This window comes from Apium graveolens, chromosome 6, assembly GCF_009905375.1.
Source record: "Apium graveolens cultivar Ventura chromosome 6, ASM990537v1, whole genome shotgun sequence".
Taxonomy (NCBI): domain Eukaryota; kingdom Viridiplantae; phylum Streptophyta; class Magnoliopsida; order Apiales; family Apiaceae; genus Apium; species Apium graveolens.
The window spans coordinates 207,394,587-207,420,374 of NC_133652.1; positions in this window are offsets into that span (position 1 = coordinate 207,394,587).

The window sequence follows — 25,788 nt, forward strand, 5'->3', positions numbered from 1 at the left end:
ATAATTATCAAATAATCTCATTATATTTATTTATATGAACCATTATTTTATAGATTTTAACATTCCTAAATCCAAACGGAGTTTAGTGAATCTTTCGGAATTTAATGGTTTTGTGAATATGTCAGTGAGATTGAACTCAGTATCAATATGAGTCATTTTTATATCGCCTTTATTGACATGATCACGTAAAAAATGATGTCTCACATCTATATGTTTAGATCTTGAATGTAATACGGGATTTTTACTAAGATCAATAGCACTCATATTATCACATAAGATTGAGATCACATCAAATTTTATATTTTAGTCAGCTAGTGTTTGCTTCATCCACAATATTTGTGCACAAGTACCGCTCGTACTTTGTTTCTTTTAAAAACGAGAAACTAAACATCCCCCGAAAAACTGACAAGTACCGCTTGTACTTTTTCTGTCGACTAAATGCCGGCATAGTCTGAGTCAGAAAAACATACTAAGTCAAATGGTATTACTTTTGGATACCAAAGACCAACATCAGTGGTTCCTTTAAGATATCTCAATATCATTTTTACTGCGGATAAATGAGATTACTTTGGTGCTACTTGAAACCTAGCACACTTACAAACACTATATTGAATATCGGGATGACTTGTAGTTATATAGAGCAAGCTGCCGATCATTCCCCTGTATTTTTTTGTCTCTACGAGAATTTCTTTTGGATCTTCTGTTAATTTATCGGATGTAGACATAAGAATAGAGATGGGTTTGACATTATCCATTTCAAATTTTTTCAACATCTCTTTACGATACTTGGATTGAGAGATATGGATGCCTTCATCAGATTGCCTTATTTGCAATCCCAAAAAAAAGTTTAATTCTCCCATCATACTCATCTCGAATTCTCTGCTCATATTTTCAGAGAATTCTTTACATATTGCATCATTTGTAGAACCAAATATAATGTCATCTATGTATATTTGTACGGGCAATATATCATCTTTATCTTGCCTCGTAAATAAGGTTTTATCGGTTGTTCCCATTTTCAATTTATTTTCTAGAAGGAACTTGCTCAACCCTTCATACCATGCTCTTGGGACTTGTTTTGAGCCACATAGAGCTTTATATAATTTATAGACATAATCGGGATGTGTTGCATCTTCAAAATTGGAAGGTTGTTTTACATATACTTCCTCTTCCAAAATCCCGTTTAAGAATGCGGATTTCACATCCATTTGATAGACTTTGTAATTTTTTATGACACGCGTAAGCCAATAGCATTTAAATTGATTCAATTTTTGCTATCGGTGCATATGTTTTATCAAAGTCTATACCTTCCATTTAGGTATATCCTTGTGTGATTAATCTTACTTTATTTTGAACTACCGTTCCATTTTCCTCTAATTTATTTCGAAATACCCATTTTGTACCAATTATGGAGGTATCATGAGGCTTTGGGATAAGTTCCCACACTTTACTACGAGTAAATTGTAGTAATTACTCTTACGTTGTAGAGATCCAATCCTCGTCTAATAAAGCCTCTTTTGTAGTCTTAGGTTCTATTTGAGATAGAAAACTAAGATGATTTATAATGTTTTGAACTTGTGATCGCATTTGAACTCCCTTCCTTAAGTCTCTAAGCACATTGTCTAATGGATGACTTTTTATAGTGGGAATTTCTTTGGGAAGTTCATCTTCCTTTTCGTCTAATTCTAATGGATTTTTATGAACGGGAGTCCCGAGATCCATATTTTTGAATTGTCGAATGACCTTTTCAATATCATCTTGTTCAACATTTATTGGTCGATAAGATCTTTATATTTCGCTGCTGTTTACTTTCATCAAATGCAACATTCATTGATTCTTCCACCACAGCGACTTTAGATTAAAAATTCGATAGGCTTTACTATTATTCAACTATCCAAGAAATATACCTTCGTCTGATTTAGGATCAAACTTTATAAGGTAATCTTTTGAATTTAATAAGAAGCATTTACTTCCGAATACTCGAAAGTAAATTAGTTTCAGATTTTTACCAAAATAGAGCTCGTAAGGAGTCTTTTGCTTTATAGGTCGTAGCAAAATCTGATTAAGAATATGGTAAGTTGTTGATATAGCCTTGACCCAAAAATATTTAGGTCGACGATATTCATTTAGCATTGTGCTAGCCATTTATTGGAGTGTTGTAACACCCTCCAAACCCGGGGTATAAGTCTGGGGGTTACTAGCTAATCACCAAACCTGTATAACAACTAAACAAATATATATCTAAACCCATTTTATACTAACCAGGAACTTTTTAGGTTGAAGTATGAAAACAAGAACCATAATCTAACATTATGACAAACCAAATTTAAAATCTTAAAAACTCTCTTTATTACAACCCATTGCTAGCAAGTTTTAAACTACTTTTCTCAATTATTCAAACACACACACATTAACTATCTACACTATCCCTGCTCAGGAAACTCAAAGCTTTCTTCCTGGATTGGGATTAACATCTTGGGTATGAGAGGGTCCCGCGACTTGCTCGTTTCTTTACCACTCGAGTCCTGATAGATTTTATTTTCCTTCTTAATGTTGGATTTTTAACGCAGCGGGGTCATGGCAAAACACTTTTACACATACAAAATCCAAATAAAAAGCATATAAATCGTGAATAAAAATTCGAGGGATCGAATCTAACCTTTAAAAATAATTCGAAGACAACGATCAGAGATCCTTAGCAGTTGCTCCTCAAGTGTGAAGCACTCCACCGGTATCCACCAAGAAAACGATGTTAAGGAGGAGGAAGGAGGTGGAGAGAATTGGGTTTTCCAAACTTTTGGGTTTTCGGGTTTCGTGGTTGTAATAAAATTAGGGTCTATAATAGTGTAATTATAGGCAAAATTTTCAGCTGAAATTTTCCCATAAATATTATTATTATTATCCCATTTATTATTCTCATTAATAATTAAAACACCTTTTAATCATTAATACTTTTTCTAAACACTTTAGAAATAATTCTCTCTCTTGATTTAATTTCCAAAAATTAAATCCTTAATTAATAATATTAAGAACTTTTCTTAATTAATTTATAATCAATTAAATCTCATTTAATCAATTATTAAATTTTCCAAATAATTATTTATTTCACAAATAAATAATTATTAGCCATTATTAATTAATGCCTCCACCAATAAATCATTCTCTTTTTATGGTGTGACCCTGCAGGTTCAATATTAAGCCGGTAGTAGAAATAAATAATAATAAAACTATTTTATCATTATTTATATAAATTCTCTAATTTATTAAATATGATTAATTAATTAATCACATTTATTCTACATCGTGAGTGATGCTTCTCAACATATCGCGACTATCCGGATAATATGAATTCACTGCTTAGAATACCAAGAACCTGTCAGTGAATAGTTACCGTACAATAAACTCCTTCTACCCTATAATGTCCCGATTAAATACAAGGCATGGATCTCGTGTCAAGCCTATCTAATTCAATCACTTTTCTTACCATTTACTATGCGTAGTTCTATGCAAATTAGAAACTCCTTTCTAATTTCATTCACTCTGGCCAGAGATTCCTGAACTAGCATAAGTGGATCAGCCTTGAACATTCGCTTCCTTCACTGGAAGGGGTAGATCCTTTATTGATTATACACTATCTTCGTGTACAAATTCCTATACCCAGAAGAGCCCTAATAATTGTCCCTGGAGACTAAGAACTAAACCAAAACATAGTTCAGTGTACAAAAGATGACTATGATGACCTCAAGTCTAAGGATACTTGTACAACTATCACTATGTGAACAACTGCTGACAGGTGAGTGAACTCCATCAGTTGTTCAGCTGTGCGAGTCATGTTCAGTGAACTTATTCTATAATAAGCACCTACATACTAGCTATAGTGTCACCACACAAATGTCTATGAGAACAGACATCCTTCATAATGAAGCAAGCATAGTATGTACCGATCTTTGCGGATTATTAATTACCAGTTAGTAATCCTATGACAAGGAACTATTTAAGGATAGTGTGAGGATAGTGCAAGCATAGATGCATGAGGATAGTGTGAGCATCCATATGCTCATGTTGCTTCTGTAGCTCAATGTTCATGGAAGCTAGCATGATGCATTGAGCAACATTTGCATCATCTATCCACTTACGATACATAACATGTTCATCATTATGTATATCACTAGCAGGTTCAGTAGGCTTAGGTGAGTCAATCACGTATTCTAGCTTTTCAATCCTGAGAACAATTCTCAAGTTTCGAAGCCAGTCAGCATAATTAGGACCAGTCAATTTGTGAGCATCTAGTATGCTCCTGAGTGATAGTGCAGAAGACATAACGTACAAAGTAAATCTGTAAATGATAAACACATAACAACACTTAGCAAATATTCGATTTCATTTTAAAACACTATATGAATCGGGTCTTTATTCATAAGTGGCTCCCACTAGTTTTCCTAATTTATTCAACCCCCTACGTAAAAAATTAAGCATTCATAATGCTAGTGGGAATAGGGATCCTACATTCCATTACACGACCCCGGCTGTAGCACGAACCGCCATGTAATGTTCAATAGGCAGACAACTCTTGTCAATTACATCTCATGTTATTCCCTAATCAAACTTTAGCCTCTTGAATAATTGAGTCTCGGCTGTAGCACGACAAACTCAATATTCTAAGTCAAGTCTAACCCAACATTCTCGTGCAGTTGAATCAGTCCCCAAAGGCCCACGGCTGTAGCACGTACCGACCTTTAGATTCTTATTCAATGTACACATCTCTATGTAATAGACAAGTATTTCTTATTTCGAAATTAAAGCCCTCAGCTGTAGCACGAACCGACAATGATTCAAAAATAAGAACTACTTTTCTATCATGTTGGAAGGCTATGACCGACACAAGCCCGTTGTGTCATTGGCCAATTACTACTTGATATTATTTAATTTTAGAGGGATTATATTACGTTACAATCATAATCATATTATAAAGAGATTCTTCCTTTTAAATTAAATATTTCAAATCAATAATCAATAATCAGATGATTCCCAGATCGGGTGGAGCATTGTCAAGAGGCGTCACTTAATAACCCTTTCTTACAGATCGAAATCTGTTGTTGACAGAATCATCCTTTCTCTCATATCGAAAATTCATATTCAATTACGTGTTTCACAAACGCAAGAATCTCATGATTGTATTCATAATATTGTTCTTAAGGTTATGAAACAATTTCACTATACTAGGTTGTCTAACAAACGCCTTATGTTCATTTAAGTTCACCTAAATCTATCATCGCATGATAAACTAAGCATATATCACATATATAAACATGAATAAACATCAAGGTAGGCATTTTACATCATCTAGCATATTGGTCTAAGCATTATACATCTCTATGTATCACATGAAGCATTTAAAAGCAACTAAAATAGTTAAAAAAATAGCTTTAAAACACTTCATGGAAATATAAACAGTTCAAAACTTTTATATAAACTAAAATTGATCACTCCATTAGATCCGTCTCGAAAAAATGAATCTAACGGTATATTGCACGCCTAAAACGGAGTTACGAAACTCCTAGAAAATCAATTTTAAAATCAACAGAAGGGCTGTAACGCATTACAGGAACGCGTTACAAGCCCTGTAACGCATTTCGGTGATGCGTTACAGCCTTTTAAGCCATTTAAAAGGTGTAACGCATTCCGTGAATGCGTCACAGGTGTGTAACGCATTCCCAGAATGCGTTACACCCCTATTTTTTTTTTTGCAGCAGCCGTCTTCTCTCTTCTCGAAAAACGTGCCTGACAGCCGCCTTACCTGACTGTACCTGGTTCCGTGCAGCAGCAGGAGTACAGCAACAGCAGCAGATGTGCAGATGATATAAATATATATATACTATATATACATATAATTATACTTATTAAATTATGAATTTTAATTATAAGAACTTCAAAAATTCATAATAAAAAATCTATACATCATAAAATTATTAAAAAAATACCCAGACGATCTACAACACTTGTAGAACCCAGATCAACATTCAAAATTATTCTGAGAAACGATTTCTCATTAGACAAAATTAATCCATAATATAACTTGTAAAAATCATAATTAATTCAAACAAGCACATAAAATTCTGAAATTTTTACCACAGATCTATATGTATACAACCTATGCTCTGATACCATTGTTGGATTTTTAACGCAGCGGGGTCATGGAAAAACACTTTTACACATACAAAATCCAAATAAAAAGCATATAAATCGTGAATAAAAATTCGAGGGATCGAATCTAACCTTTAAAAATAATTCGGAGATAACGATCAGAGATCCTTAGCAGTTGCTCCTCAAGTGTGAAGCACTCCACCGGTATCCACCAAGAAAACGATGTTAAGGAGGAGGAAGGAGGTGGAGAGAATTGGGTTTTCCAAACTTTTTGGGTTTTCGGGTTTCGTGGTTGGAATAAAATTAGGGTCTATAATAGTGTATTTATAGGCAAAATTTGCAGCTGAAATTTTCCCATAAATATTATTATTATTATCCCATTTATTATTCTCATTAATAATTAAAACACCTTTTAATCATTAATCCTTTTTCTAAACACTTTAGAAATAATTCTCTCTCTTGATTTAATTTCCAAAAATTAAATCCTTAATTAATAATATTAAGAACTTTTCTTAATTAATTTATAATCAATTAAATCTCATTTAATCAATTATTAAATTTGCCAAATAATTATTTATTTCACAAATAAATAATTATTAGTCATTATTAATTAATTCATCCACCAATAAATCATTCTCTTTTTATGGTGTGACCTTGTTGGTTCAATATTAAGCCGGTAGTAGAAATAAATAATAATAAAACTATTTTATCATTATTTATATAAATTCTCTAATTTATTAAATATGATTAATTAATTAATCACATTTATTCTACATCGTGAGTGATGCTTCTCAAAATATCGCGAATATCCGGATAATGTGAATTCACTGCTTAGAATACCAAGAACCTGTCAGTGAATAGTTACCGTACAATAAACTCCTTCTACCCTACAATGTCCTGATTAAATACAAGGCATGGATCTCGTGTCAAGCCTATCTAATTCAATCACTTTGCTTACCATTTACTATGCGTAGTTCTATGCAAATTAGAAACTCCTTTCTAATTTCATTCACTCTGGCCAGAGATTCCTGAACTAGCATAAGTGGATCAGCCTTGAACATTCGCTTCCTTCACTGGAAGGGGTAGATCCTTTATTGATCATACACTATCTTCGTGTACAAATTCCTATACCCAGAAGAGCCCTAATAATTGTCCCTGGAGACTAAGAACTAAACCAAAGCATAGTTCAGTGTACACAAGATGACTATGATGACCTCAACTCTAAGGATACTTGTACAATTATCACTATGTGAACAACTGCTGACAGGTGAGTGAACTCCATCAGTTGTTCAGCTGTGCGAGTCATGTTCAGTGAACTTATTCTATAATAAGCACCTACATACTAGCTATAGTGTCACCATACAAATGTCTATGAGAACAGACATCCTTCATAATGAAGCAAGCATAGTATGTACCGATCTTTGCGGATTATTAATTACCAGTTAGTAATCCTATGACCAGTAACTATTTAAGTTTAGAGTTATCATCTTTTTAGGTCTCACTATTATGATCTCATCATAATCCATAAAAAGCTTTACTCTAAACTATGGTATATCTTATTTAAACACTTAAATAGATAAAGCCCGTAATAAAAACAAAACAAGTCTTTTATTAATATCAATAAAATCAAAACAGATTACATAAAAGTTATTCATAAATCCTAATACATGATTGGACTTAGGACATATTCCTTTCACTTAACTGAATAGAATAAGGTGAATAATAACAAGAAAGGGGTGAGCCATAAGTTGCTCAGCAAATCCGCAATATATTAACAGTGTTATAGTAAGTTAAATGTATCGGTAATTTGGTTATATCTGCAAAGATATAACCTCACGAGAAAAGAATAAAGTCCACTATCGGCGAATGTCAAATGAACTAAACTGGACACAAGTTCGCACCTATATCCTGCTGATCAGCCAGGATACAGTGCAGATCTATACCTTAATGTATAGATTCATTCGGGTACCCAGGATCCACGTCCCAACACAAGGATCCGGTTAATTCCCGGTCCTTAGGATCAAGTGTAAACCTAATCCCAATCGTCACCATCCAATCCATAGAGGAGCAACCGGAAAAATCGGTATGCTTTGATATATTCCAACACCAGAATATATCAAAATATATGTATATGTGTATAACTATTGAAATATGAATAGGGGATTCAACGAATTAGGATAAATCAGGAATCTAAATGAAATATGAACTAAGGAATAATAATTGTGTATCAGTGTTTGTGAACATGAGTCATTAGTGTGCAATTGCGATAAGAATCTGAAGTACTTTCACTATTCTGAAATTAGGATAGGGGAAAAACTTGCCTTTCTCGCGATCTACTCCAAGTACTTCACCGTCTTCTATCACCGACTCGACTCACCTCGTTGGATTTGCTTCTATCAAAGAAATAGACTTATTTAGTCATTCTGCATCTCAATCGTGTCTCAAACCGCCTTCATATAGCCCTCATCGTCTACCCATACGCGTATTACTAACTCGTATACTAATTCTTAGCAAATGAGACTCAATTAACCACATAATTCACATAAGCACATAAATCACATAGTCATTCTAGGTTTAAAATAATTTTTAGAATCGAAATCGACTCACTATTCTCTTAACTAAACAATATCTAGTTCGTTTCCTATTTTTCGGGATTTATTGGACTCGTTTTTATATGCAATAAGGCTTACAACTAATTAAATATCGAAAGTCGAATCACTTCTAAAAGGAATTAGGATTTACTACTATTTTTAATGAAAACAGATCATTTTTCTGAGTCAGAGGGCTTTCCTGTCGCTTAAATCAGATAATCGGTTCAATTATTATTTGATAAATACAGATAAATTAATTTATTATTTAATATAAATAATTATTACTAATTATTAAACCCTAAAAATATTTTTAAATAATTATTTAGTAAAAGTAAGAATTAAAAATGATTTTTCCATAATTTTTGGAATTAAAATGAATTTATTATGATTTATTGAAAATAATTTGATTAATTATCAAAATATTTAATCATTTTTAAATAATTAATAATTAATAATAAATAATTAAAGAAATAAATAATTCTAATTTTTAGAAAATATTTCAGAATTATTTAAAATATAAATCAATTAATTAAATGATTAATAAATCAATCTATAAAATAAATAAAAACTGATTTTATAATTAATAAAACTAATTTTCCTAGAAACCTAACAACAACAGATCAAAACCGGGTCAATTATTCGGGTCAAACGAGTCAAAATCCGGGTCGAGAAGAACACGTCTGATTTTGCCTAGAAACCTGCCACCAGAGCAGATTCCGGCGAGCCAAATTCAGGCCAAAATCACTAGCGTTTGGTATGTTTTTTATGCCAAACCATTCCAAATCACTTCCTCTTTCTAATTCAGGCCACAACTAGCCGTAATAACCCTTGGGTTCGATTCTCCGATCAAACCGACTCAAACTTCGGCCAAACATTGATTTGGCTCATCTGTACATGAACCTTCGATTTTAATAGCTCAAATCAAAGCTTATGAACTCTACAATCAAACACCTAACATCTCAAGAACCAAATATTCACCAAAATCAAAAACGTATAAATCAAAATTAAGTATAAACCCTAATAATCGAATATCACTATCTAGGAATCGTTCGTTCAATTAAATACCATGAATCAGCTATAAAAATCACAGAGAAGTTATAGCAATCATCAAACCATCCTAATAACCCTAGAATCAAAAAGACCCAATTCGAACATAAACCCTAGAAATCAAAAATGAAAATATATGTTTTAAAAGATGAAATTGATGGTAGAAACAGAAATAACAGATCAAAACCTTTGATTTGAGTACTTAAATCACTTGATTTGGTGCAGAAAATCGATCAAAATCACTGGTTAATTCTTCGACCCGATTCTGACAAACCCGACCCCACTGTAGAGAATTTTTGATAATTTTCTGATTTAAAATAATGAATTAATAATAATTAAATAAAAAATTAGGACATTTATAATAGGTAAAATAATAATCCTAATCAAAATTAAGGCCCTAATTGTACATCTTTTAAAATTAATTGGCCCCTAATTTCATAATTTTTGAGTATTAAATTTTAATTTTTAAATAATTAATATATACAATATTTGTGCCAAAAATTCCCAAAAAATGTGAATAATTCAAAAATGAAAAGAAATGGTATAAATGAAAGTCCTATAGTTTTTGAAAAATAAAAAAATGATTTTTATGGGGTTTTTAACACCCAATGGTGCCCGGAAAAGTCATTTTTCGCGAAATAAGAAAATTTATAAAAGATCTAGATGTTCAGAATAACACGATGGTATAAGCCGTTCTATGAAAAATAAGGCCAATTATTTTATTTAAAATATCATCTATTAAATCATAGTTCGGGTCGTATAACTTTTGATACGAAGGCTTTATATACGAAATAAAATATCCGAAAAATACCCGGACAATACAGAATACACATAACACGTAACAATTAGGATTTTATAACTAATTACACATAAATGACATACTAAAACACAAAATTTATCTTTATTACGATATAATATAAGCGTAATTTCCCAGGCGTTACATCATTCTCCCCTTAATAGGATCATGTCCTCAGAATCTCGCTATGAAAATAACTGGGGATACTTTTCTAACATTTCACTCTCAAGTTCCCAGGTTGACTCTTCAACCATAGGATTTCTCCACAAAACGCGTACAAAGGTACTGACTTATTTTTCAATACTTTCTTTTGCTAATCTAGAATTCTTATTGGCTGTTCCATATAAGACAAATCAGGTTGAATCTCTATTGGCTTATATTCTATTACATGTCTAGAATCAGGTTTATATCTCTAAAGCATTGACACGTGAAACATGTTATGGATATGCTGCATGTGAGGTGGTCAAGCTAACTCGTACGCAACTTTCCCGACTTTCTTCAAGATTTCAAATGGACCAAGATATCGTGGCTTCATATTGCCCTTGTTGCCAAATCTGGTCAATTCTTTCCATGGCGATATCTTGAGTAATACATGTTCTCCTTCTTGCTAGTCCATATCTTTTCTAGCTTGATCTGTATATTTGCGTTGTCGATGTTGCGCTGCTTCGAGTCGCTTTCGGATAAGTTCTACCTTCTCCTTGGGTTGTTGAATCAATTCTGGACCTAAAATTTTGCATTCTCCAACTTCATCCCAATACACAGGTGATCTGCATTTTCTTCCATATAGATCTTCACAAGGTGGCATCCCAATTCTTGCATGATAGCTTTTATTGTAAGAAAATTCTACTAGCGGTAAATGTTCATCCCAACTACCTTCAAAATCAATCGCGCAGACTCGTAACATATCTTCAATTATTTTAATAGTCCTTTCACTTTGTCTGTCTTTTTGCGGATGATAAGCGGTACTCATATTTAATTTGGTTCCCAGGCATTCTTGAAATTGTCTCCAAAATCTTGAATTGAAATGTCGATCTTGATCAAATATAATAGATACTGGAACTCCATGTCGTATCACAATCTCCTTAAGATATAAGTTGTAATAACTCGAATTTTTGGGACTTTGTAAAAATGTTTAATGAATAGGAACCCCGGCAGACGGGGAAAACTTTTTAGCCCACACTATGTTGTGCATGAGAAATTGAGTTTTGGAGTTGATAACATGATTATACGTACCAAATGAGTGTGTGTAAATGCTATTAATTTTTGAAGAGAACGAACTTTGAAAAATGACCGTATTTACGAACCATCGAGGATTACGGGAATCACAATATAATTACGAATTTAAAACCCTACGGATTTATATCCAAGGATGATACTTTAAAACATAAAGAATAAATACGAAAGGATTTACACCACGAACCGTTTACGAGAAATTATAACGAAAATGTTTAAGCGACCGAACAAATGCGTAAATGATTAAATAAATATATCACACTAACTAACCATGGTAGGAAAGTAACCAAGGTTACTTTATCAAATAGTAAGCTAAGGTTATAGGAATGATCATCTAAGGCTAGAAAATAGTAAGCTAAAGACTAAACTACTAGCTTAGCTTGTAATCTAGAAAGGCTAGAAAGATTTGTCCAAGGATTTGCCAACATAAATCTATTCTAGGTTATATAATAGAGAATATATAAATATATAACACAAGTCTTATTCAAGAAGCAAGCAAGAAGCAATCAAGAAGCAAGCAAGAAGCTCACAAAATTTCTCTCTCTCCAAAAACTCCATGCTGATTTTCAAGAACACCATGGAAAGAAAAATTCATATCTCATGATCTACTCATTCAAAAATCACCAAATTTTTACCAAACCTCTTTCATATCATGGGTAAGTCACGCACCAAATTTTATGCCCATCCATGAAGTTCTCAATTTTATAAAAATATTTGAAGTTGAGGGTGAATAGTAACTCCAAAAATCACTAACTTGTTTTTTTGATTTTTCATGAAAGTTTAAGGCTCCTAAAGCTAGAACAAAGCTTTATCAAGGATCTTAGGACTTATTAAGTATTAACAAGCTTCAATAAAGGTAAAAACATTCATCCAAACCTTTTTTAAGTTTTAAGTTTCAAGAAAAGTAAGGATCTTGGATATAAGTATGGTTTTGATGATTGATTTGATATTATCTTGATGTTTAGTTAATTAGTTTTAAGTTTAATGATTGTTTCCTCAAGAGGAATTAGTGTTGATATGATTATTTGATGATTGTTGATGGTGGTATAATGATTTAAGACGTAAACGAAACTCGAATCGTAATCGTAACCTCGTTAAAACGAACAAAACTCAACTTAAGTTTCTGCAGAAGTTCCCGAATGTATAAACTGTAGTTTATTAGAAAGTAACACTTGATTATGATATAAAATGTGATCAGGATCATTTAGGTGCTTGAATCGCTTGATTCCGATTTACGGATAAAAAATTATGACTGTTTTAGTAAAAGGGATTTACGCGACAAAACTGCTATAAATTACGAACTTTGTAAATATAAATGATTGACTTAAAAATATTTAAAAATCATAAAATTTTTACAGAGAGTAATAAATAGAGTTTATTAGCTTCCATAAAAATTTCAAGTATGAATGTTGATTTTTAAATTTTATAAAAATGTTGGAGCCGAGATCGCGCGGAGTACGGACGTCAAAAACAACCCACTGTTAGGAAACTTCCACTTCGGAATTTTCACCCCTATTACTAGAAAACCATTTTTGTAACACCCCCAGATCCGGGGTCGGGGATCCGGGTCGTCACGGTCTTTCTTTCCACAATATCACTTCACTTAATTAATAATAAATAACCTTATGCTGTGACCCCACACTAACACACACCACAACCCGTTATAGTCTCAGAGATGAAATTTAAATAAGTACAAGTCTTTGAATCCACAATTTAAAAGTTATTACAACCCAAAATGATTACTTGATAAATTTACAGTTAATTGCCATTATCTGCCACAAGTTATAATTATACATAATTGATTCTCAAAAGTAGATGGTCTGATCTACAATAGATCTACCTCTGCAGCTATAGCAACTACAACATCAACGGGAAGACGCGGGACGCTTCCCACGCGCTTGCGCTGGGTCTGCTGGGGTCTGGCCATCTTTCCTAACTGTTGTTGTGTGATGAAAGAAGAAAGCAAGGGTGAGCAGCAAGCCCACCAAAATAATATGTATAATGATTTACAATATATGAGCCTACTCATAATACTCATGAAAGTCTTGGTCAAAAGAAATGAACCAAGTTGATAACTTAATGCGATGAAGTCGCAAAATATTCAGTATATATACATATATACTTTTCAAAATATTGGAAGTCCTCTTCCATGCATAATATACACAAAGTCCTAGTGTGTAACTGTATGAAAAAAATATCGTTGCAAGGTGATCTCATATATCTAACCTTGTCTCAACGTTTTTCTGAAAATCTTTGTCATACATAAGACAATTATTAATTAGATATAAGTTTAAAAGATGAGGTTACCAAATACCCCAATATACTTATATCTTTCCCAATACTACTTGAACTACCACCGTTCAAGTTATAATCAGTTTCAAAAGTTCATCACATAGACGAGACTACAAGATAATACTTGAATAGATTCAACATTTAAAATATCATCAAAATAAAATGAAGTTATGAGATACTTCATTTGATGCAAACATTATTTTGAAAACTTGACCCTGCCAACACTCAACAATCGCCCAACCGTAGCCTTTCTATCGAAGTGCTTTGGGTAGTGTTGCAGAAATATCCAATTGGATGATGAACTCATTACGGGAGTTTACCGCGCCAGGAAGACCACTTACGATGATCAGTCGTAGTAGTACAACCCCACCATTTTCTACATGTAGAGGAGAACCTGTCGGATTTACTTGTCAACCGAACACTGAACTCCTAAGGAATGGACCGCCTTAGCGGAACTTCCAGGCCATTTGGGCCAATATAATAAGGCTGGGCCGGCGCTACTCGACCACTTACGCCACTCCTAGTTCAGATGAAATCCATGACTCAGAAACGTAAAGCTCGTTTCCCCCTTTCCCCAAGTAGAAACTTGTTGATACGGCTCCACCAAGAAGTCGTACCTAGTTGGAAAGGAAAACTCACCGATATTTCCCAGGCGATGCCTGTTAATGGATTAACTTGTTCCAAGAATTTTACTTCCCGAATATTGGGTAAGTAATCAAAAACTCTTTTACCAAGACATCAACCTTGTTGCGAATATAAAACACACCATCGAGCCGGATCCCCCAGGTTTTGAGCGAGTATTTAAATCCCCTTTTTAAAAGGAAGATCTTAAATATAAAAATAGTTTTGGGATCCGCTCTAACTTTTGAAAATCATTTTAAAGACTCGAAAACACTTTAAAGAGTGTTTGGAGTAAAACTGATTTAATGAAGTAAATCAGTCCCCAGAATATTTAGAAAATGTCTGAATATTATTATTTAAATAATATTCCCATAAAAGATAATCTTTATAAAATAATTGAAGTAGAAGTATTAAAACTTATACTTGAAATGAATAGCAAATAATCAAAGATATACTTATACGAAAGTAATATCTTTATTTGAATAATCAAAAATAAGTTTGATTATCGACACCTTATTCTTTAATAAAATAAAGAATATATCTCAGCAAATAATCGGAGTCATAGATCCTCAAATGAATATTCAAATAATATTCAATAAATAAAATAAGCTGAGTCATAATACCTCGAATGAATATTATAAATAATATTCATTAAATAAAATAAAGGAGTCATACATCCTCAAATGAATATTCAAATAATATTCAATAAATAATGTAAAGGAGTCATACGCCTTCGAATAATATTTGAAATAATATTCAATAATAAAATAAAGTTAAAGTTATCGAACAAACCTTATTCGATTAATAGTTTTAAAAACTATATCCATATATATATATATATAAATAAATATATATATATATATATATACTCGGGAACATCGACTCCCGGTTTAGAAATATGTTCACCTTTTATCCCCTATACTAAGGGTATACGCAACTACTTGCTTATTTCTAGCATAGGTATTATGCAACTATAAGCATTGAAATCAACAGATAGATAACCAGATTACGAAACAGACATGCATATATACCATATTAGCATGCTCCAATATATCGTAAAATTTGCTAATAACAATCATGCAATATCACAAGATAATGCATATACATATATTTACATCACAACAACAGTATAACGGGTAGAAAACTTGCCTGAGCGACTGGGGTTACGAATGGCTCGGGACGAGTCTGGTAACCTATAAACAACAAGTAAGTTGGAATTAAACCAAAGTCACTTGTAAATCTATACTCTAACCAACTCAGACTCTAACGCTCGTTTTGCGCTTACTGATTCTCTTAAGTCACTCGAGTACCCTCGGCTCCACCATTTTTAATAATTTAACCTTTACGAGTTTTAAGGCGATTCCTTCGCGAGTGTCTTACCAACTGCCTAACACACTTGCCATAAATGTTTCATGCATTAATTAACCCTTTTTGGTCTTTAACCTATGTTTCAAAGTAAGGCGAGGGGAAAAGTTTCGTTCGCGAAACGCCGTTACTTGAAACGGTCGTTTCTCCTAAACCGTGCATCGGAATCGAACGAACTACATATCAAAACGAAGCTCGTAACATGAGCTATCTAATCATGGCAGTGGTCATAATCTAGCAGGGGGTTCTCGGGTCCTAATGTTATGCACAAAAACAGTCCAAAGAAAATCGGACGTTACGACGGCTATGTTTACGCGATTACCAATGTTTAAACTACTCCAATTAACCACCAACCAACTCATAACCATCAATAAAACAAAACTTCACCTAAACCATACCACATCAGTCCATAATCTCCAAGGTTTTCAACTCAAACAACCACAATCAAGACCTATGAACTATAATCAAGCTTCAATTACCAAAACACTTCCAAATCAAACCAAACTACTAATAATCACAATCCATGCTTCTCATTTCACAACACCAACCATTAAACTTACTAACAAATAAAGTAAAGGCTAGGGTTTGAATTTTATACCTTCCTTGGGAGGTGTTAAGTTGCTAGGAAGCCTTAGGGAGCCTCCTACAAGCTTGATCTTTCCAAAGAAATCAAGAACACAAAGTTAGGCTTTGAAGTTTCTAAAAGTCCGATTTAAAGAACTGTAAAAATGAGGGTCTTACCGTGATTATTTGGACGAGACTTGTGAACAAGAGTTGTAGGCCATCTCAATACCTTTCTAATGAGCTATAGAACACAATATTTGAGTGAGAAATGAAGGAGATACAGCAGTTTTAGTGTTCTGATTCTGTTTTGGCCGAGAGCATGAAGAACAATGCCTTGGTTTCTTTTTGATTTTGATGAAAAATGATTTGCTTGGCTTGGTTGCTTGGTTTTTGTGCTTGCTTTAGTCAATTACCTTCTTGCCCTTGAATTTGTGTGGTTACAAAGCCACCACACCTCCTTCCTTCCCATGTCATGCTTATGTCACCTTGCACATGTCATAATGCTCCCACTTGTCCACACCTTGTGGTTTGATGATGTCACAATCCCTGGCTTCTTGTACAAGCTTGTCTCTTGATCACTTATTTGTTTTACGGTTCGCTTATCTTTCGTTCTCGTTTATCGTTTGAGGGATCATACCCGGGATCTTATTACTCAGGTTCCCTTAACCTTTCTCAATATATTATATTCCTTTTATGATCCTCTCCTATAATCCTTTAATTTAAATCCTTTTTATCATGTTACCTTATACTCAATTCTCTCCGTATCTTGTGAATTTCCGGGAAAAATCAAAGTGTTCGGATTTGGATTCTGACGATCTTTACATACACTTATATCCCATATAAAGTACTAATAAAATCTCAGAATATCCATATCAGAACCCCTACATAGTGTGGCATGAAAAGTTTTCTCATTCAGCAAAAACACTATTCATAAGGGTTTCAAAAATTTCCCAAAAATTGGGGTTATTACAGTCTCCCCTCCTTAAAAGGATTCCGTCCCGGAATCAGATAGAAAGTGAATAGGGATACTCTCTTAGCATTGCACTTTCTAACTCTCGAGTAAATTTTCCCACATTGTGGTTCTACCATCAAACTCTTACTAGTTTGATAACCCTTCTCCTAAGCACTCGTTCCTTTTTACTCTATACCCTTCCTGGTTGCTCCATATAGGTTACGTCTGGTTGCATGTCTATGCGCTCATATGCCCCTATTTGTCTGGCATCCGAATTACACTTCCATAACATTGATACGTGGAACACGTTATGAACTTGCTACAGGTTCGGGGGTAGGGCTAGCTCATATGCTAACTTCCCAAACGTCTTAATATATCCAAGGGTCCAACAAATTGTAGACTTAGCTTTCCTTTCTTTCCGAACCTCATCAATCCTTTCCAAGGGATACCTATAACATTACTAGGTCCCCTATTTCATACTCTTTATCCTTTCATGTCAAATCAACATACTTATCATGACCATCTTGGGCTACTACCAGCCGTCCTCTGATTAGATCTATCATATTCTTGGTCCTTTGGACTACTGCGGGTCCGAGCATCTTGCGCTCTACAACTTCATCCTAACATAAGGGAGATCGACATTGTCTTCCCTCAATGATCTCATAAGGTGACATCTCGATAATGACATATGATCTATTGTCGTAAGATAACTCAATCCGAATTAAGTGATCATTCCAAATTCTTTCAAGTCTATTGCACAGACTCTCATTATTGCTTTTAACATTAGAGCTTCTGCTTCTCAAAACCCATTCTTTTCCAGTTCGTAATCGCTACTACCTTCCGTTCCTAATATTATACTGGTTATACTTTTGCTCGTTAGCGTTCTATAACCTTTTAATAACCACGTCAACCTTAGTATCACGAATGTGTTCCCATTCCGCATACTACCACCACTTTATTACTCCTTTTTCAGTTGCTTCTATTTTCCAAAATTTGATCAATCAAATAGAAGTAAAGGAATTTGTTGAGAGATCACTAAGATCATGAACACTTGTTATATCGCATAGTTAGTACAGAAGGTGGCCAGCCTTTAGTACTTGACAAGCAATTAAACAATAGCTGGTATCCTACTAGGCTTCTATCACACAGATAGATAGTCATTCGGCAATACCTCCCCTTTCTGGAAGGGTTGTTCTTCTCAGCTTACATGAAATGAAAAGAAGAGAAAAGAACGAACTGAAGAGAATTGTATATATGAAGAAAAAAAAAATATACTGCCACAAAATATCTGGCTTGGAATCTACCTCTGAACTATAGAGGTTTGTCATAGGAGAACAAAACATATATGTATTTATATCAACATCAAGTATTATAGCATCCTATTTCACATGCCTAAATATTTTTGCTATTCCGTCCATCATTCTATGGACCCATGCTCTTCCTCGAGCTTATACACAATCACCTTTGAAACTCCCTCGACATCGAAAATCGAATCTGGGATCTCATTCTATACATCATCGTTACTAGAATTCTATGCTTGCACCGCAACCTTCCTCGTATAATAATACGACTCTCTATTGATAAGAAAGAATAATAATTCACTAGGTAGATACTCTACTTAATTAGTCTATCAATGATAACTTATACACTACCATGACCCGATTAGTGGTACTCAATCTCAACACCCATTCCAATACAACTCTCACGGTTGTAATCAGCTCATTACTCGCAGAATCATTGCTGCCTTACTATGGTCCACCACTGACCTACTGTAGTCATTCATTTTCCATGAAGTCTTAATAGCTAACCATACGGAGTCCATACATCTCGTATCTAATTCTCCTAAGGAGTTAACATAACCACCAATCACAATTCATGAAGAACACTCCAAACTCTGACGTACTTTCATGACATGAAGTAGATAAAATTGCAGAAGAGTTTCAATCAAAGCAACGATAGCAGGTTAATACCATTCTTAATCATATGCCTTAAATAGAAGACTTAACTCAAAGGTTCGTCTAGTCCTTTTTGAAACATGGTCCTGGCTTATCTCAAGATAGGACCTTCTAAGATAGATAGCCCGTTCATGGCGATTACACGAATTAAACCTTTACCAACTACTATTACGGTTGGGTATTGCACAGTCATCAGAAGGAATGTCAATCTTCCAAACCATAATACAACCTTCACAGTTTTAACCATCATCACTGTATCCTTTTGGCACAAGCGCCTATAATTATCCTCTTACCTTTAAAGTGTCGGCCACCTCTTTAGCCTTTCCTGATAGTAAAATTTCCTTACAGTCAATGTCATTTTAACCACCTCCAAATAAATTTTCTACCTTATTTCAATCACAGCTTATGTGAAAATGCTTTCCTTAAAATCTGATGAGTAAACATAAAAAAAAATCACCATTTTTTTCCCATAAGTTATTGCCTCAGTCTTTAGAGGTTAATCACTGTCATGACTGACTCTCAATCATAATTAGAACATCTTTTATCTTAAGTCCTAATTGCCCTGAACAATTTCGACCATTACTGGTTCGATCCATACTTTCTCGTGGTTTAACACGTGCCCCACTTGGCAACATTATAATTATGTCATATTTCCTTTATCAACATTTTTATTCTTGAGAATTTTGAATATTTCCTTTCTCCTTGTAAAACCTCTAAGGTTATCCTTTAATCGTTCCTCCTGTATTCCCTATATACAGGGCATATCAAAATACCACTTACTAATACTAGAACCATTGTCTATATACTTCTGAAGAATTTCTCCACTGATCCTTAAAGGTTATTATTACCTTAATCCTTTCCAATTCATACTGTCAAAACTCATACTATCCCTATTAAGGGTGAAATTCCAACCTTTATGCATTCCCCGAGGATTCATTTTAAGTTACCGATGTTTTATCCTTAATTCCACCTTTAAAAGGTACATGCATCCTTCCATGGATAAATCAAGTCATATATCCCTGATAAGGGTATCTTATTCAATCATTCCCACCTCGATAGTATATGCCTAATTTCACAATAACATCTGTATTCAAAATGAGGTCAATCAATATGGCCTCCAAAAGATAAGAACGGTTATCCGCTTTTCTTGCCTGATTCAGTAATGATAATAGGGATGTTCTAGAAGATGTTTATCGTGTTCAACGTGAATCTTTTAGTTCTAACTACTCATTTACCTCTTTTATTTATCTCAACAGTCATCTCAATGTTGGGATATCTTTCATACCTGGCGTCTCCCTTTCTGGGTATCAAGCCACCGGTCTTACACTTCACATTCTTGAAGGTCACTTCCTTCATCAAATTTTCCTAATTTCTTACTTCCTTGTCTCCTCAGTCTATCCGCATCTCATTGTTTATCCTTCGAGCTATCTCAATGTTTCCTCGAATCCTCCCAACTTAAAGGGGATAAAATATATGCATCTCTTATGCCTTCAACCGTCAACTTTAACTCATGGTGAATCACCCTCATCCTGACGATCATATACTTTTCTATTTCTATTAATATGAGTCTTTAGGGTTTCCTCATACCCAACTCCCTTATCATTCCTCAAACTCTGTTGCCTTTATATTCTTTTCCACTTCAATTCCTTTTTATTTTCCTTTCTCTTATCATTATTTCATGAACCAACACAACATAAGCATTGATTTCAAATATCCCGTCATTCTGGATTCGCGTCTTCAGAACGAATCTTAACAACTTTTACAACTTAGATTCATAATTTATCATACTCGTCTGCCTTTGTTCTGACTCTAAAGCTTTTACACTATCTCCATAACCTTGGGAATTACTTTCCCGAAAACAATTGACTGAACTTAAATCAGTTTATTCTAACCTCTGGCTCCGTGCCTTCCTTGGCCTTTCACCAGCGGGTGGTCTCTCTCTTAGGAGGGTAAGTGACAAAACAGTCTTTTGTGGTTCGTCAATCATTTAGAATCTCAAATGATTCATCTATTTCCTTTAGCCAGGCTCTTGCCTCGACTGGGTCAGCTTGTTCCTTGGAACTCTGAGAGCTTAGCGACTTAAAGGTCATGAAAGAATTTCCCACCGCACTGTCTCCTCAGGGTGGTGGTTGGGGATAATAGTCTAAGTTCTCTTTAGACAGGTCCATGAATTGCCGTATAGGGGTACCATCTCGGGTCTCCTGTCCTTACTCGACTTTTGTTTCCTCAGTCTAAATATTTCTTCCTACTCCCCATAATTGGGGTCATCTTACATAATTTAAATCCTCATTTTCCACTTCATCATGTTATGGGTTCCTTCTATCTTGATGGCGACCTCCCTGACTATCACGTTCAGGGTTTGCTCTAAATCTTATTTCTCAAACTATGGCTCTCATCTAAGTTCTCATCCTTATGCTCTTGAACTTTCGGAACCCAAATTCTATAGGAATACCTCATTATTCCCTTATCATCTTTCTCTGGCACCGTATGCTCTTTTCCAATAATTCGGTCTCTATTGCAATCTCAAACAGCTTTTCGGTACCGGCTCCGGTTACCTTCACTACTATTTCCAAAATCTCTTATAAACTCTCCCAAAGACATTATTATCTTGAGTCTCTCCTTTTTACTAAGGGCATCAGCCACCACATTGGCTTTCCTCGAATGATAAAGAATCTCCCAATCATTATTCTTGATTAGCTCTAACTGCCTCCTCTAGCATATGTTGAGCTCTTTCTACGTGAAAATGTACTAGAGCACTTATGGCTTGGGTAATTCTCGCACTTCTCTCCATACAAGTAGTGCCTCCAATCTTTAGGGTAAAACTATTGCCACGAGCCTAAGCTCATGGGCGGGGATATCGAATTTCATATTACCTTAATTGTCTTGACATGTACGCGATTACCTTACCGTGCTGCATAAGCACGCACCCTAATTCCTTATGCGAAGCGTCACTTACAAATCACAAAATCTCATTTTCCATCCGGCAACGCCAACATAGGGAACGTCACCAACCTTTGCTTCGGTTCTTAAAAGTTGTTCTCGCATTTCTCTGTCCATTCGAACTTCTCAGTCTTACGAGTAAGCCGCGTTAAAGGGGCTACTATCTTTACAAACTTGAACGAACCTCTGGTAGTGACCGGCCAATCCTACCTCTGGTAGTCGACCCAACCAGGGTCATCAATTCATCAGTGGTCCTTTATCCAATCTCGTCAGGATCCTCCATGGGATCCTCCTCAGCAACTATCCCTTCTAGGACAACATCCTCAACCGCTACATCCTCAATATCAACATCATCCGGTCCTGCGTTAGGACGCTCTATTGGATCCACAATCTGATCTCCAATTAGTAATAAAACATCATCGCGTTGATGTTCCTCAACTTCAGGGTTCGGAGTCCCGCTACCATATACGATAACGAACTACGCTTCTATCGCTACATTTATATGGGTTCCCATAAGGGTTTTAACTGTCAGTACTACGTTAGGTAGTCCGACTATGAACTTGGCAAGAGTTCTTATTATCTTAGTGAACTTATTATCTTAACGTCCCATCATCTCTGAGGTTTATAACGCTTGGCTCTGATACCATTTCTGTAACACCCCCAGATCCGGGGTCGGGGATCCGGGTCGTCACGGTCTTTCTTTCCACAATATCACTTCACTTAATTAATAATAAATAACCTTATGCTGTGACCCCACACTAACACACACCACAACCCGTTATAGTCTCAGAGATGAAATTTAAATAAGTACAAGTCTTTGAATCCACAATTTAAAAGTTATTACAACCCAAAATGATTACTTGATAAATTTACAGTTAATTGCCATTATCTGCCACAAGTTATAATTATACATAATTGATTCTCAAAAGTAGATGGTCTGATCTACAATAGATCTACCTCTGCAGCTATAGCAACTACAACATCAACGGGAAGACGCGGGACGCTTCCCACGCGCTTGCGCTGGGTCTGCTGGGGTCTGGCCATCTTTCCTAACTGTTGTTGTGTGATGAAAGAAGAAAGCAAGGGTGAGCAGCAAGCCCACCAAAATAATATGTATAATGATTTACAATATATGAGCCTACTCATAATACTCATGAAAGTCTTGGTCAAAAGAAATGAACCAAGTTGATAACTTAATGCGATGAAGTCGCAAAATATTCAGTATATATACATATATACTTTTCAAAATATTGGAAGTCCTCTTCCATGCATAATATACACAAAGTCCTAGTGTGTAACTGTATGAAAAAAATATCGTTGCAAGGTGATCTCATATATCTAACCTTGTCTCAACGTTTTTCTGAAAATCTTTGTCATACATAAGACAATTATTAATTAGATATAAGTTTAAAAGATGAGGTTACCAAATACCCCAATATACTTATATCTTTCCCAATACTACTTGAACTACCACCGTTCAAGTTATAATCAGTTTCAAAAGTTCATCACATAGACGAGACTACAAGATAATACTTGAATAGATTCAACATTTAAAATATCATCAAAATAAAATGAAGTTATGAGATACTTCATTTGATGCAAACATTATTTTGAAAACTTGACCCTGCCAACACTCAACAATCGCCCAACCGTAGCCTTTCTATCGAAGTGCTTTGGGTAGTGTTGCAGAAATATCCAATTGGATGATGAACTCATTACGGGAGTTTACCGCGCCAGGAAGACCACTTACGATGATCAGTCGTAGTAGTACAACCCCACCATTTTCTACATGTAGAGGAGAACCTGTCGGATTTACTTGTCAACCGAACACTGAACTCCTAAGGAATGGACCGCCTTAGCGGAACTTCCAGGCCATTTGGGCCAATATAATAAGGCTGGGCCGGCGCTACTCGACCACTTACGCCACTCCTAGTTCAGATGAAATCCATGACTCTGAAACGTAAAGCTCGTTTCCCCCTTTCCCCAAGTAGAAACTTGTTGATACGGCTCCACCAAGAAGTCGTACCTAGTTGGAAAGGAAAACTCACCGATATTTCCCAAGCGATGCCTGTTAATGGATTAACTTGTTCCAAGAATTTTACTTCCCGAATATTGGGTAAGTAATCAAAAACTCTTTTACCAAGACAGCAACCTTGTTGCGAATATAAAACACACCATCGAGCCGGATCCCCCAGGTTTTGAGCGAGTATTTAAATCCCCTTTTTAAAAGGAAGATCTTAAATATAAAAATAGTTTTGGGATCCGCTCTAACTTTTGAAAATTATTTTAAAGACTCGAAAACACTTTAAAGAGTGTTTGGAGTAAAACTGATTTAATGAAGTAAATCAGTCCCCAGAATATTTAGAAAATGTCTGAATATTATTATTTAAATAATATTCCCATAAAAGATAATCTTTATAAAATAATTGAAGTAGAAGTATTAAAACTTATACTTGAAATGAATAGCAAATAATCAAAGATATACTTATACGAAAGTAATATCTTTATTTGAATAATCAAAAATAAGTTTGATTATCGACACCTTATTCTTTAATAAAATAAAGAATATATCTCAGCAAATAATCGGAGTCATAGATCCTCAAATGAATATTCAAATAATATTCAATAAATAAAATAAGCTGAGTCATAATACCTCGAATGAATATTATAAATAATATTCATTAAATAAAATAAAGGAGTCATACATCCTCAAATGAATATTCAAATAATATTCAATAAATAATGTAAAGGAGTCATACGCCTTCGAATAATATTTGAAATAATATTCAATAATAAAATAAAGTTAAAGTTATCGAACAAACCTTATTCGATTAATAGTTTTAAAAACTATATCCATATATATATATATATATAAATAAATATATATATATATATATACTCGGGAACATCGACTCCCGGTTTAGAAATATGTTCACCTTTTATCCCCTATACTAAGGGTATACGCAACTACTTGCTTATTTCTAGCATAGGTATTATGCAACTATAAGCATTGAAATCAATAGATAGATAACCAGATTACGAAACAGACATGCATATATACCATATTAGCATGCTCCAATATATCGTAAAATTTGCTAATAACAATCATGCAATATCACAAGATAATGCATATACATATATTTACATCACAACAACAGTATAACGGGTAGAAAACTTGCCTGAGCGACTGGGGTTACGAATGGCTCGGGACGAGTCTGGTAACCTATAAACAACAAGTAAGTTGGAATTAAACCAAAGTCACTTGTAAATCTATACTCTAACCAACTC